The sequence below is a fragment of the Embiotoca jacksoni genome, unplaced genomic scaffold, assembly GCF_022577435.1.
Source record: "Embiotoca jacksoni isolate LCO1_2020_lvr unplaced genomic scaffold, fEmbJac1.0.p SCAF_21, whole genome shotgun sequence".
Taxonomy (NCBI): Eukaryota; Metazoa; Chordata; class Actinopteri; family Embiotocidae; genus Embiotoca; species Embiotoca jacksoni.
In genome coordinates this window covers 5,439,817-5,454,630 of record NW_027185352.1, presented here as the reverse complement: position 1 = coordinate 5,454,630, position 14,814 = coordinate 5,439,817, and the positions used below count along the sequence as shown (strand labels likewise).

The 14,814-nt window shown below is 40.8% G+C and overlaps 1 protein-coding gene across 4 annotated transcripts in view; it reads left to right on the top strand.

The window, feature by feature from the left end:
- The first annotated feature begins 99 nt into the window (after positions 1–99).
- The window catches only part of LOC138202507 (sushi domain-containing protein 3), a 31,314-nt gene continuing 16,599 nt past the window's right edge, over positions 100–14,814 (top strand). Inside the window, exon 1 of one of the 4 annotated variants that reach the window (XM_069156545.1) lies at positions 100–191. The gene's annotated coding sequence lies outside the window, so the exon portion shown is untranslated. Of the gene's footprint in view, positions 192–226; positions 313–332; positions 11,425–11,460; positions 14,768–14,814 lie in introns of those variants that run through there. The other 3 variants (XM_069156546.1, XM_069156547.1, XM_069156548.1) reach the window with 3 other exon arrangements.

The following is a 14,814-nucleotide window of genomic DNA, read 5'->3' as shown; positions in this document are numbered from 1 at the left end:
TGGGTCGGACCGGACACAACTCAGCAGAACCAGATGTGAAAATCACCAACCGGCCGACGGAAACCGTGGAGAGCCAGAGGAAGGAGGAAGAGGGAGGTGGGGGGGGAGCAGTCCTCCTCGAAGAGCCTAAAGTTTGGTTTTGGTTGTGCGCTTTTACGCACAGACTGCAGAGGGTAACCAGACCTGAGACGGTGAGTGCACTTGCTATTTCTAGCCTGAGTTTTGGGTCCACTGTGGATGGTCCTCGTGCCATGCACAACACCCGGAGGAACCACTCTTCCTCTGTGTGTGTGACGCTCATCGAAGCATCAGGTAAGACTGCCGGCGCATTTATTGGGCTGGATAGGTATGCTAATTAATCACGGCTTTGCCCCCACCCTCGCTTGCCGTGACTCCACCAATGAGGGTGGGAGAAAAAGTTTGCACAGGGGCGTGGGTGTGTGCGTGTGCATGGTCTCTGTACAGAAATATAATAAGAGAAATTCTGAGAGGTTTGCTCAAATAATATTAGAAAATTTGGGGTGCTAGACAAATCGGATTCCTGCAGGACATAAATTATATATAAAAAAAAATAAAAATAAAAAAAAACTTTATACAAGACAAATAAAGAGACAAATTATTCATCAGTGTTAGATAATGCAGTGTTGCTGCTTATAAACTGTTTCACCCACTAGGGGTGCACTACCCTTAATGTGATATAACTTATTTATTTATAGTTTTAAATTGTGTAATCCTTAAACAACAGGGAATCCTTAACATATTACCAACAAGTTCACAGAAGTGAAGAAGCCAGAGGCCAGTATGGGAGTTGAAACACACTGCCCTCCTGAGGATTCACTGAGTCGGTGCAAACAAGTTGATTTTCCAGACGGGAGTCAGGTTTCCATTATCCAGACTCCTGTTACAATAGCAATTTTTCAACAGTTTAATCAGTGAAGCCAAATCAATAGTTTTTACGAATAAAACGGTATAATTTGATATCTTTGCTGAAAATGTTTTTTCTTTATTATCACCAGAAGCAGCAGGTTAATCTATCAGGCCTGGAGTCAGCACTTAGGTCCAACTGTGTGTCAGCTTGTTTAAAAAACAGCATTGATTGGAGGCTCAACATTTTACAGGCACAGTTGAAATATGTTGGATGATATAAGTTTTCAATATAATGTATTCATGTTATGCAGTTGTTTTTTTTCCATTATTAAGTGGGTGCTAATAACTTAATGCTACAGCAGATGTTAATGCCCATTCACAAAAATGAAGTGGAACACATACATGGATATATATACATATATATGTATATATATAGATTTCCTAAGCAAAAATGACCTTTATCTAAACCAACAGTGATATCACATCTACATCATTGCAGCAAGGCGAGCTCGTAGAGGCTGGCAAAAACATGATTTTCAGTTTTTTAAGCACAGATTAATTCAATAAATTTCACTGCAAATGTACAATATTTAACTTGTGAATTCTCTACAAGACTGGGCCTCAGGTGTTTCTTTAAAATGTGCGTTAAAAAGTGAAGTTAAAGGCTGCGGGGCAGTAATACATGAAAGCAGAACATTTAAAAGTCGGTGGAGGGCCGTCACATAACAAACATTCACACGTATTGTATTTAAACTCACCAAACAATCAAACAGGTTTTGTTCCATTGTGTAATGAGGATTAATTCTTAGCTTTTCGTCCAGTGAACAACAACCCCTGGCCGCCTGCTAAAAGCAAGGAGACATTTCAAAGGATTATCCACTCAATCTACTGTAATGTGTGAAGCTGGGGGGAGTTTTAATTTACGACTTTATGATGTAATATTTTTTAAATACACAGCGAATGCGCTCATCATTCTCACAACACCTTTTAGCACTAAGGGAGTCTGGCTTTTCTGCGTATAAATTGTCAAGTTGAGCTCCATGAATTCAATTCACTTTCTTGGCGTGTGTGTGTGTGTGTGTGTGTGTGTGTTTGTTTCCTCTTCATTGGACCTTTGAGCTTACATAACCCAATCACTGTTGGCTAATTCGCTGTAAACCTCTTTTAGTCTTAAAGGATGTAAAACTTTGTCAATGGTTTCACACTTCATACAAGCAGACTTTTCAGAGTGTGTGTGTGTGTGTGTGTGTGTGTGTGTGTGTGTGTGTGTGTGTGTGTGTGTGTTGGGGAGTATATATATATGTAAGTAAGTGGTCCATAACGAGTCCTGTGTGCCACACTGTGGGCAGCTGCCAGACAAATACTCTCACCGAGTCTCAGCTGGACTAGTTTGTAATTCCATCATGGATGGTCCTCCTTTGTCTCTCCGCTCCTCCCTCTGGGTTTGATTGGATTGAAAGCTGCGACTGCTTCTTGTTTGGATTGCTTGTGATGTCGTCTACAACAGCGTTGCAGTTGTTGCGATTGGCTGAAGATTCCGACTTGACAAAGATAAGTGTCATCCTACGACGTGATGTTCTAAAAGCTGCTGAATGGGATCCCACAGCTCAGTGTTATGATTTAACGCCCTGTGACTTTACCGTTTCTGCTTTTAAAAAGGCCCGAGTGTAATTTGTTTATAGCTGTGGTGCTCAGAATCAATACGGAGGTCAAGACCTGTCCTCAATGTCAGCAACTACCGTTTGTTTGGAGCAGAGATGTCATTACATTGTGGGGACCGACCTTTCATCTTGGAGGCTTTTTAAATACTTATTTTGAAAAGACAGAGTCTTTAACGATCAGGTTCCACTCCTATGGACCCAGTTTGGGTTCAGGAAGTAGACACCTTCTCTACTTTTAAGCCTCAACTTTCTTATTTAATAAGTCATATATTTAGTGCTGCTCAGCGCAGAATAAACACTCGGCACCTCGTCACACCGGTGGTGTTCATTAAAAACTAACTTTAAAAACACGCTGTGCTCAGCAAAAAACAATTTGGTGGACACTGTCGGTAGCTGCAGTGGTGCCAGAGTGTCAGCCGGTTTCAGCGCAGGCTGATTGGTTAAAATTAACCTGAGGTCTACGCCCAGTAGAAAGGAATGACCGCAAACTATTCTCTATATCTGGAGGGTGTCCAGACTCATATATATTGACGCAGTCAAATTGCGTCGGGTTCACACCAGGCTAAAGTTTTAACGTGGTTGTTTCTTATTTTATTTGCTTGTATTCTCTAAGAATTCGCTAATTAACAGAGGTACTGCTGCTGTTCCACTAACGTCTTCCTCCTCTGATAGAGCAGAGACAGATGCAGAGAAGGTTTTTAGACAGATACCAGTCTAAGTAACACCACAGAGGATAAAACAACATCATACTCTAACACTGCACCAGTAATCAGCTTTTTCTCTTTTTACAGTAAACATTTTTTTCCATCTCATCAAAAAAAACCTTTTTTTTTACATCCTTTTGCTCTCCTTTCCCCTTCAGCACCCTCACTGCTTACATTACACTCAGCCTGCCACTCACACTCATGCTGTGTTGAGCTGTACATGCTAAAATGTTATAGATATGGATTAAGACACTGAATCTATATTTATACATGTTATGTTCAGCCTAAGTCCAACCCTCTGTAGTCCAACTGCATTTAACATTACTGTGTGTCTACAATGTAATCTAATGCTGGCTCAGGTAACATACACACTCAGGTGGTGAGAGCTAGTTTATTTAATAAAGATACCACCAGGTACCACCAGGGTTTTTATAATGTTAGCCACTCCCACCTCTCAGTCACAGGCAGTTGTTCACATCTGCACATGTGCGTCTTTCCTCGACTGTTACAGCCATGTTTTAATGTAAAGCTTCTTCTAAACCTTTCAGCCTGACGCGGAGCTGTCCGGCCCTCAGTGGTGCTGAAAACCAGCCACAGCTTGTTTTCCTTAAATCATTAGCTGGAATCATACTGAGCAGAACTGTCCTGACTACATGTTGTGCTTTGAGTCTCCGTGGATGTACATTTTGTACTATCTTTTTGATAAATCTAATCAAGGTCTAAATTTATATGCGGCCAAAGTTAGCGCAGTTAACTTGCTCACTCTCCATTACCATGGTTTACAACATGAGGACATAAGTGTTGTATTTAGAGATGATCACATGTTGATTGTGCCAGCACGATGTTTACTGTGGTTACATTCATGTTGATGAAGAGTTACTGTACCAATGAATAAAGGTGCTTGGGGAAATGAAGTGGAGCTTAAACTGTATTAGCATGTGACCGCTACAAGATGGTGCTGTGTACCTCCCCAGAGTGTTGGAGCCTTCAGTCCTGTGTGTTTTACAGCTGCACACCACTGAGACACTCATCCTCCGTATAGTAGCTTTAGTGTCAGTTGTTGTGATTTAATTCGATTTCATTGCGTCTTTTTCCTTGTGAAGGTCAGACATGTTTTTATTATTTGTAAGCTTTTTTTTATTATTATTATTTAAGCCTTTTAACACTCTGTGGTTGCTTGTCCCGTCGCTGATGGAAGAGGGGAAGCTGGATTACAGCTTAGTGAAAGACCTGAAATGTAAAAAGAAAATGTTGAGCCAGATTGCAGTAAACTCTGACCTCAGATTAGGAAATCACATAAAAACGCACAAAGCACACACACAAACTTCACATTGAGAATGAAATCCATCTCAGTCAGCAGTTTTCTGCCTCCACAGGACTGATTTTATCTAGATATATTTTTCATCTTATTTCAATTTGTTTTATTTTTTCGTGTTCTTATTATTATTGTTATGTGTTTAAGACATTTTAGGCTTTTTTTAAAATTTTGTAAATCAGATGCTTCCCTCCGAATGACCTTTCTTGGAACGACAGCAACTAATCACTTTTGTACTAGACTTGGAGTGAAGCCAGGTTCCCGCAGCGTAGATGCAACGTAAGGCCAGACGAGCTCCGGGGGTCCTGAAGTCTCCAAGTGTCTCCGAGTGTCAGCACATGTTCACATGTTTCTCTGTCCGACTGCTTATTTCTAATCTGACGCTGCTGCTTGCCTCTGAAATTATCGTCAAAGCTGAAGGGAGTCACCCAAAGCTCGGATCTTCACTTAAATCCTCAGAGCGCAGATTAACAAGCAGTTTTCTGTTTCAATCTCGAGAACTGAGAGGGGGGATCTGCACGTGTGGGAACCAGAGAACCATTAAAGTAGAAGCAGAACCCTTTAAAGCCTGAAAGTTTTTCTCTCCTCTGGTTTCATCTTTTTCTGTCCTTTCCGTCTTACACTCCTCTCTTCGGTTGCAGTGATGGCCCAGTTTCCCCACAGAGATCAATAACTTCATCTCATCTCATCTCTCATACCTCAGTGATGGATTAGCAGCATTTTTTGGCTGCACTCCAATTCACAACAAGTCAATCAACGAGTGCAGCTCGTACTTTTTCCCCTAAATCATTTTCTTCTGTTTGTTCCCACCGAACAGTCTGCCATGAGTGTTTCAAAGACAAACCTTCAGTAAGTGCTGAAGGACACTTCACCCCAGGGATGGTTTTCTTGTGGGGGATTAATTCCCAGCTGGCTCAGGGATTTGAACCAGCCGCCTTCCAGTCCTGATCTGCTCTCTCTGCCTCTCAAATCCCCTCTTGTCATGTTTGAACTCTGCTTCCCTTCTCTGGGGTCAGAGTCGCAGCAGGAAACAGAACGGGAAGCTTCCCGATACTGCTGCTGCTCAGCTCAAAGGAAAAACACAACAACAACACTTGATTAAAGCAGGAAAAACATGAGTCTAATCAGTGAAGATTTTTCAGACTAGTTTCCCACCGCGCTGCAGTAAGACCCTGAAAGTTGTTTACTGTTGGTGTGATGATGTTGTGGCTGCGAGAGTCGAGTCACTGGATGTGCAGTGCTCATGTAGTGAAAGTAATGAGTCGACTTAGTTTGGAAAAGAGGAAAGAGACACGAGCAACTGGAAGTGAGCAAGAGACTCAAAATAAAACATCGACAACGATAAGTATGGAAGATGAAATTATCATGGAAGATGTGCTCGAAAAAAAACAGGAACCTGGATGGGTCTTGAAAACTCAACACAACAATAAGATCACTCAGCTAAATAAATTAAGTTCCACAGACTTCCCAGCATGCCTTGCCTGAGAGTTAAAACTTTCCAGAGACTCTGCAGAGATGGAAACTTTTTGTTAAATTAAGTCCTGATTGTTTGTTTCGGTTATAATTAAAACAATTCAAACTATAATGAGGTTCGTACTGAGTTCAGTCTGTACCACTTTACTACTGATTCTGATTATTTTCACATCAGAAAAGAATCTAAGACAAACTTCACACAACAGGTCACATTGGTCATGTTGAAACAGCATTCGATAAACTAAGACATTTAAATTAAAAAGAACAACACAACACACATGTTGATTAAACTGAAATAGATCAGTTCAAAAAACTACCTGAATTTTTCAATACTACAAAAAAAAAAAAATCAAAGTCGATGTAATTGAAGTCTTTTTTTTACCTTTTCATGAATATTCTACTTTGTAGATGCTGAAATGCTCTTGAGACCCGAGGGGAGCAGCAACGGTGGGTGATAACTCAGGGTGGGTCTGGGACTATGAAAGACACTTTCCAAGTCATATTTAGCTTTTTGATCCATTGTTAATATAAAAATAGGGTCTAGGGGTGGAGCCTATCAGAGCGACTCACATGTTCACAATTTTTTTTATGATGTACAAAAGACCAACTGGTCCACCAACAGTGATCAGACGTCTGTTGGTTTTACAGTGGAGCGGTCAAAACGCAGGAAAAAAAAACCACATTTAACTTGAACTTTACTTCCATATGCTGGATTTTCAAGACCAGTGACCACCAGACGTTGAAGTCTTTTAGTAAAATATAATAAAAGTATCAGTACAATAAACAGAATTAGAGATTTCCAGGGGCCTGTAATGAATCCTGATAAAAACTCCGGACCAATCATGGCTGCCTTTGGCTCACTGTGGCCTCATTATCTGCTGATTTCTCCAGAATTTCTCCAGAACTTCATCATTTGAGCTGCTGCCACAGAAACCCTGAACCCTGATGTGGAAGTGCTGTCTTGACCTTTGTTCACCTCTCGTTAGGGGGAAGCCCTTCTGTTCTGGCTGCACGTGCTCCACAGACGAACACAAATGAAGACAAATATACAAACTCAAAGTGAAAATGTCGACGCAAATACATGCAGATTCTATATGTGACTGCACAATGTTTGCAAGTACGTGAATGGACGTAGAAAGCGCACCGAGATGCACACACGCGGGAATAAGAGCAAACGTCTGTGTGCAGCATGTGTGTGTGTCGGTGTGCTGTGTTTTTATGTTACATAACGACATTTAATGTGCTCTAAGATGTCGCATTAGGGATTAGGCTGATAGTGACGGACACAGACAGACAGCTTCTAATGTTTCATATTCCTCATACTAACCACACCGTACATGTACGCAGCCTTTTTATTCGTCAAAACAGAACGAGCCTGTGATTTCAACGTGGAGCTGATAAGCTAAGAGCACCGTCAGTGAAGCTCCATGCTTTCCCAGACATCACAACGGAAAGAGATTTGAGTGTTCATGGGCACTGCAGGATCCAAAGTTAGTTACTAATTGTTCTCCAGGTTATGCAGAGTTTCTTCATAAAGGAAAAGAACTTAATTTCCTTTGTATCGTCCTCAAACTGTGAAAGCTGCTGCTGAAATTGTAGTTTATGAGCAAAAGCAGCCACAGCGAGGAATATGTACATTTTAAAGCCAGGATGTCGCCTTAGCCTATTTTTGAGGCCACTTCTATAAAGCTGTCCCAAATTGAATTTTTATAATGATAAAGATCTCTCGTAGTGATAAACCCAAAGAGAGTTATCGCAGGATTCTGCAGTTCCTCTCTGTGTTTTGCTGACTTTTAGCTCCTTGTTTGGGTTTTCTGGTTTTACTGTTTTCATTCCAACCTAGAATCACATCAAAGACTGTGATACGTGAGGCCACTGCAACATACTGCGTCAGTGTCACATTTTTGCCTTGCCTGGGACTGAAAAACCACATGGTTAGGCTTAGGAAAACAAAACCATGTGGTTACAGTTTGGCATAAAAACTATTTGACTCGAGTTAGGAAAAGATTCCATTGAAGATATGAATGTTGCTTTCACGCAGACTCTAATCCTGGTCTCCCGGGGGAGTTCGAACCACTCCTAAAACACCTCTCTTCTTGGTATTTGTTATACTTTGTCAAATGACCTCTCACATATCCTCCTCTTCAGCACTTATGCATGCGTATGTTTGTCACGCTTAGATGATGCAAAACATGTCACATACACGGTACCCTCTGGTGGATGGACGGGTACATTACAAGCTTTGGCGGGTGACTGGACTGTTCACTCACTCATGTTGTTTTCAGCAAATATCCACTGATAGACTTATGCGAGTTACCTTCTCGCCACCAAACAGCCGACACAAAGCGTTGGTGACTACTTATTAAACATAGCAAAACATTTTGCAGCTAAAGAGACATTTATGTCTCTCTGGAGTTGGTGAAGACCAAAATCGAACTAGAAAAGGTGCAATTGCTGGATTTACAGTTTATTAAGAAATTGGTCAGAAAAATGACTCAAAGCGTATGATGATGTTTCTCTAAATCTACTGGAATATGAAAAGAGTAGCGCTCAAACAATTCCATTAACCAATTAGTTGATTAACAGAAAATCAATTGTCGACAATTTTAATAATTTAATTAAATTAAATGCTCGAATTCTTTGAATCCAGCTTTTTAGATTTATACATTTTGTTGTTCCTTTAGTCCTCCTTGATAATAAACTGAGTATGTTTTGACTTGGGACTTCTGGTTTGGACAAAACAAGACATTTCAGGCTGAACTTTCAGTTTACGGAAACACTCATTTTTCACCATTTTCTGACATTTTAAAAACAAAACAACTGATTTCGAAAAAAGAATCAACAGATGAATCAATCATGAAATAATCATCAATTAGTTATTTCTGTTTTACAGTGTCTCAATAACTGGTTCAACTATCAGATCCAGCATCTCAAACTTTGTCATCATGTCTCCCATGCTGACTATTTTCTTGGAGAGACTCATTTGTCAGACAAACGATAAGAAAAGCTTCATTTTCACCCTCCAATGAAGAGTTAGAGGGAATATCTGCCCGTCTGCTTCCTTAATCCCAGTAATCCAACTCACAAATGCAATACACTCTAGCTATTGGAAGACCACATTAACACGGGCCTGTCAGTAAACACTGCTGTTTTATAAACATCATGAACATCTGCCAACGCCTCTTGCATCCCATGTCTGCCTGACTGTTTTGCCCAGATGACCCTCAGTTCTCTTCTTGTGTCTTCTTCTTCTATCATTTTTTGTGCTAAAGAGACTAATACAGTAAATTTCCATCCACATCCAACCTCTCACGGTGTGAAATGCTAAGTAGAGGCAGATAGTCTACACAGTACCGATTTGTTTGCACTATACATATAGTTTGTTTCATATTTAATGTTGATATGATTTATTGATGTTAAAAAATGAAGCAAGAAGCATATTAAGGACACGATATATTATCAAATGATCTGATCAAACTGGGCTTGCGTTTCCAGTCAGTCAGTCTGTGGAAGTTGAATTATTGCAGATATTACTAGACGTTTGGAAATCGACTCAACAATAGTCTTATCACGTTATAGAATGTCTTCCTGCCAACATACAGTCATCTGTATGTACCATAATGCTGAGCTGTGCCTCATTTGGCCGCATCACCGTCATAACGATAAAGAACGCCATCATGAGCATTACGGTTTTTACATTGTAAATGCATGTTTGCTGTCAGAGCAGTGAATATCAAATTAGCGTTTTCATGAAACATTAAATCTTTTTTTTTTATAGAAAAAATGAATGAAAATGAAAACGTCCGCAAGCTGAGTACAAACAGAATGAAGTCATGCTACAACACAGATTCATAGGAATCTCTACAATCAAATAAATAGTTTGGAAATGTTTTATTCGAAGTTAATAGCTTAGCATATCATAAGAAAATGGAGAGGGATTCAGCTAACAGCTAGAACCACAGTGACCGAGTGGCTCTAGTCTGACTCATCAGATGTAGAAAGTTGCAATATAACAGCCGGTGACCGACTATTTCAGTCGACATTCAACCTCCACCTCCACTATCTGAGTTACTGTTTAAAAAAAAAAACCTGTCACAGTGAGAAATAACTTCATAAATCAATAAATAAACTTCTGAGCTAACAAACTACACAGACAATGGAAAGTTTTTACAAAGATTGGAATCATGCACTGAGGCAGACCTGCTTGGTTCTTTGTGTTTTTTCTGGGATTTTGCCATTTTAATGGGCTCACCTTCCCGCTTGCAATCGTGCCACCAAGTGGAGTCTGGCACGGTGAGGTGAAGATAAGGCTGAACAATTCCTGTCAGAGAAAATATGCTGCGTAACATTTTTGACCTCAGAAATTTCACAAAGTGAGTCGATAACTTTTTCTGTTTTCGGTGCTGAGCAGTCAAAGTACAGAGGGTTCATCTAAGTTGAATCACGCCTGGAGATGAGGCTGATGACAGTGGAGAAATGTGTCCAAAGACCACAACGAGATCAAGAAGCTCATGGAGCTGCAGGAAACTGCAGTCTGAGCTCAGCGTGTTCTTTGCTGCGAGGCACCTACCCATACAATATTTATTAGTGCAGCTTTAAAGTTAATGTTTACATTTTGAATTATCACAGATATCACGCAACTGTTCGTTTTCATCATGATTTGGAATTAAGCCGAGATTTTATGTGGAAATAACACAACCTCATCACTGTATTGTATTTTCACATTAAGAGCCTTTCCCAGCATCATCCTGACACCTGAAGCCACCTTCCAGCCCCATGCTCTGATCTACACTGATAGGATGGGTGTATTTTTGCCATATAAATCTTGCATAGTTCAGCTTTAATTTGATGGCCCAAAAGAAAAACTTGGATGAGTTCTTTGAAGCCTTCCCTGTGTCCACTTTGGCAAAGCTGTGGCTGTAAATAATGTAGTTCGTGGCGGCAGAGCTCACCGCGTCCCCATTTACTGGTCGAACATTTGATAGATGGCAGTTTTCTCAGGCTAAAAGCGTTGGATCTCACTTCATCTGTCTTTCTTATCCAATCTCTCCCTGTCTTTCTTTCTTTCTCTCTCTCTCTCTGATTTCGTCCCGTCCTCATGTCATCGCTCGCTCTGTCCGCTGCTCTCATGCTCTCTGACTCTACCTCTCTTCTTTTCTTCTTTTCTCTCTCCTTCTCTCTCCTATTTTTGGTCCCAGATACATCAATTATTCACATCTTTACATGGACTTTCTGGCGAGAGAGGCATCAACAAGGGCAATCGGGATCATCACATTACACCTGAGCGTCCACCTGTGACACACACGGTCCCACATGAGGATTTGAGCACATGCACACACAGATACAGCTAAAAGGAAAAAGGGAGGTGGTGCACACACTCAGTGACGCAGGAGAAGCCAGGCAGGTACTGAAGTCATGTTTTTATTCACATGGATGCAGTGAAAAAAAGACTAAATATTCAAAAACAGTGGTGATAAATGTATTAAGCGCCAGACAAACTCCTCTTTACGCTGAGGATTTACCGCCTTTCTCGGGAAAAGCTTTGTGCACCGCGTCACCAAAAACACAGAACTCTGACCTTCTTGCCCCACAAAGGTCTTCTCGTCACAGCTTCATGCTCGAACACAGTCACTGAAGAGAAGTTAGGAACCAGGAAACTATACTGAGCTGGTGACCAAACATTCACCTGCCCTGAGGATTTTGCTCCAGGCTGTCTTTGTAATCTAGAGCTGCAGATGAACCTACAGCTGGATGCTGGGCTCCGTTCCCAGAACTCAATAATCACAGCAACATTTGTAGTTTGGCTAGGTTTGTGAAGCTGCCAGCACGTGGGAGGGTAGATGTTTTAGATATTTTAAAGACAATTCTATGATGCCTTTTCACCCTTTTCCTGATAGGAGTCAAATCATCTAACTTGACGTGTTGACTGACACACACAACAAGATTTGATTGGTGGGCACTCTGCCATCTGCCTATAACACCCCTCTCTACATCGGTCCGCAGAGATGTTTACATGCGTCTTTGGACAGTATAATTCCAGCATCAGCCAACCAACCATTAGATGGCTATTTCTTCTGTCAAATAATAGCTCTCTTAAAGCTCAATTTATATTTGTGCGTGAATGACATGATGAAACCAGGGGCTGAAACTCGCTTTAAATCCCCAAAAGCTCATCAGACCTGCTGAATCTGATCATTCTTTGTAGGCTCATCATTATTAAAGAACCCTCTCACATTGTCTTTATCATTTCAGTCCTTTTTATTGCTGCCAAAGTTTATGAGAGGACGGAGGACCCGTAAACACAACGTGCGAATCAAACATAAAACTTTACTTACAGTGATTTGTTGAAAACACAGGGCTACAGGCAGGTGGACGCAATGCAATGGGAAAAATACAGTCCAAAGTACATTCAAGGACCGAAGCTGACTAAAAACTGGTAAAAAAAAAAAAAAAAACTGAGGTAAAAGGGCCAAGAAACAACGTGTGACAAAGACTCTTGGCAAGGACTGAATGAATCGGCATCTAGTGACAGACCGGAGGCAAATACACTGTGTGGGTTAATTGCAGAGTGTCTGCCAGTGAGACAGATTGGAGAACTGGTGCAGGTGAGGTGAGCGTGGCAAGCAGGAGACGGGGCAGGAAGAGAGACCGAGGACCTCTAGTGGGCGGAGGAGTTGACGGAGAACAAACAGAATGAAAGGGTTTCACACAAATAATAATAATAATAACTTTATTTATACAGCACCTTTAAAACAGAGTTTACAAAGTGCTCGACAGAGAAGCAAAGCATAGTCAAACATAACGTCAATACCGGTAAACATTTAAGAAAACAGGAGGCAAAAAAGACCAAACCATGAAGGTAATGAATACAACAAAACCAAACAAATAACCAAAATGAGCAAATTGAATAGAAAACAAACAAATAAATAAATGAATAAAATAAACAAACAAAAACAGGGGAACAAAAGAACTGCATAAAAGGACATAAAAGGACGACATCACTTAAAAGCAATTCAATAAAAATGGGTTTTAAGAAGTGGATTTGGATAACATAAGTGATGACATTTTATGTCCCAAAGATCAACTTCACTATGACATCAAGATATTCTGCAAAAACACTTCTCTGGTCATTATTCAACATCATAACTCAGGAACAGAAGAAGAGATTCTGAACATATTTCACATTTGGTCAGATACTGAATTGGTGACAATAATTTTGGGTGTCCAATTTGAAACTGTGCTGATTGTATAGCTCTTCTGTGCTGTCAGGTTGAATACGTGTATAAAGCATCCACGTAGTAGCTTCTTTGCAGCAACATCCATATTTGAATCATTTTCTACTGTCAGTCATTTTTTTTCTTCAAAGTCTTCACTACTTATATTATGTGAGTCTGGACAGATATGGATGTAAACTGCAACTTGACTTTTTGGTGGAGTCATGCAACCAACCGAGAGGCCGCAATTCTAGTTTTTATGGGAAGACAGTTTCTGAATAAAACAGAAGAAAAAAAGCATCAAACAGTTCATGTTTCAGTTGGCCTGGCTGTAGGAGTGTATATCAGTCATGTATGAGATGGACGAATGAAAAACGGGTCTGCAAGTGTCTCCTCTGTAGACATGCTGTTAATTTTGATCTGAGATGTCAGACATACTATGTAAAGTAAATCCTAATCCTACCGAGTAGAGATTTCAGGTTAACAACTCTACATGAGATGAGATCTGATACGGTCGGATGTTCCTATGCACCGAAGCATTTAACTGGAACAGCTGTATGTGCATAAGTAATGAATACATCACATGGTTCTTCCTCAAAACCAACATCCATGCTGTGGTCAGTGAGTGGTCGTCCACAATGTTTTTTCATAAATCAGAAGTTGGTGGTTCCCAACTGTTTATTTATCCTTGTAACAGGTGCTCTTCAAAGTTTTCCAGCAGTTTTTAGCTTGGTCATCCTTCAGTCCATCCCAGCTTTCATTTTTTAGAGCAATTTCTTTGAACGCCTCGTTCTCTTTTAATTTCCCATCGTCTAGGTAATGCTCTGTTTTTTTATGTTTGGACCACTCGGCTGTGCTCCAGTTTGGCTTCGACGCCACCATTTGTTTTTTAATTAGAGGGAAAAACATACATCCCTACATATTTACGCAAAGATGGAGGGCATGCACAGAAAAGTCACAGCTAGGAAGAATTCAATCTCATCGTTTACTTTACAGTTTTAGTTTTGATTGGTTTATGGAGAGGTTCATCTAACCTTCTGCAGCTGATTGAAATTTGAAGTAGTATGGATATGTTTAGTCTGACAGTTTGAGCTATTAAACTATGTTTAAGGATGTCCTGTTTGAGCAACTACAAGCTTGTAAACCTCTTTCAAACCGAGGATGTACAGTCAACATCCCCAGCTCGTGACCTCGGAGGTGTCTGTGATCCAGCGGCCAATATTTATCAGTCTTAATGGTTTCCTGTAAAACTGTACATTTAGCAGTCCGTACACTCAGCCTGCAAGAGCGGGAAACAGGGTGAGAGGGGCGGAGAGGGAAAGAGCAGCCACCAGGAATATCAGGACTTAAGGCTGCATGAGTTACAGCTCAGCACAGCTCAGCAAATGAGTTACTGTTATGCAAGAGCTCAGTCAGCCCAGCTGGAGATCAGAGAGAGAGAGAGAGAGAGAGAAAGAGAGAGAGCAGGGGGAGCAGGAGTGAGCGAGCAGAGGGACAGAGAGGAAGAGGAGGCTGGAGAGGAAACAACAGCAAGTGAGCAGAGAGCAGATTACAGCTGGAGCTACAATACATGCACACAC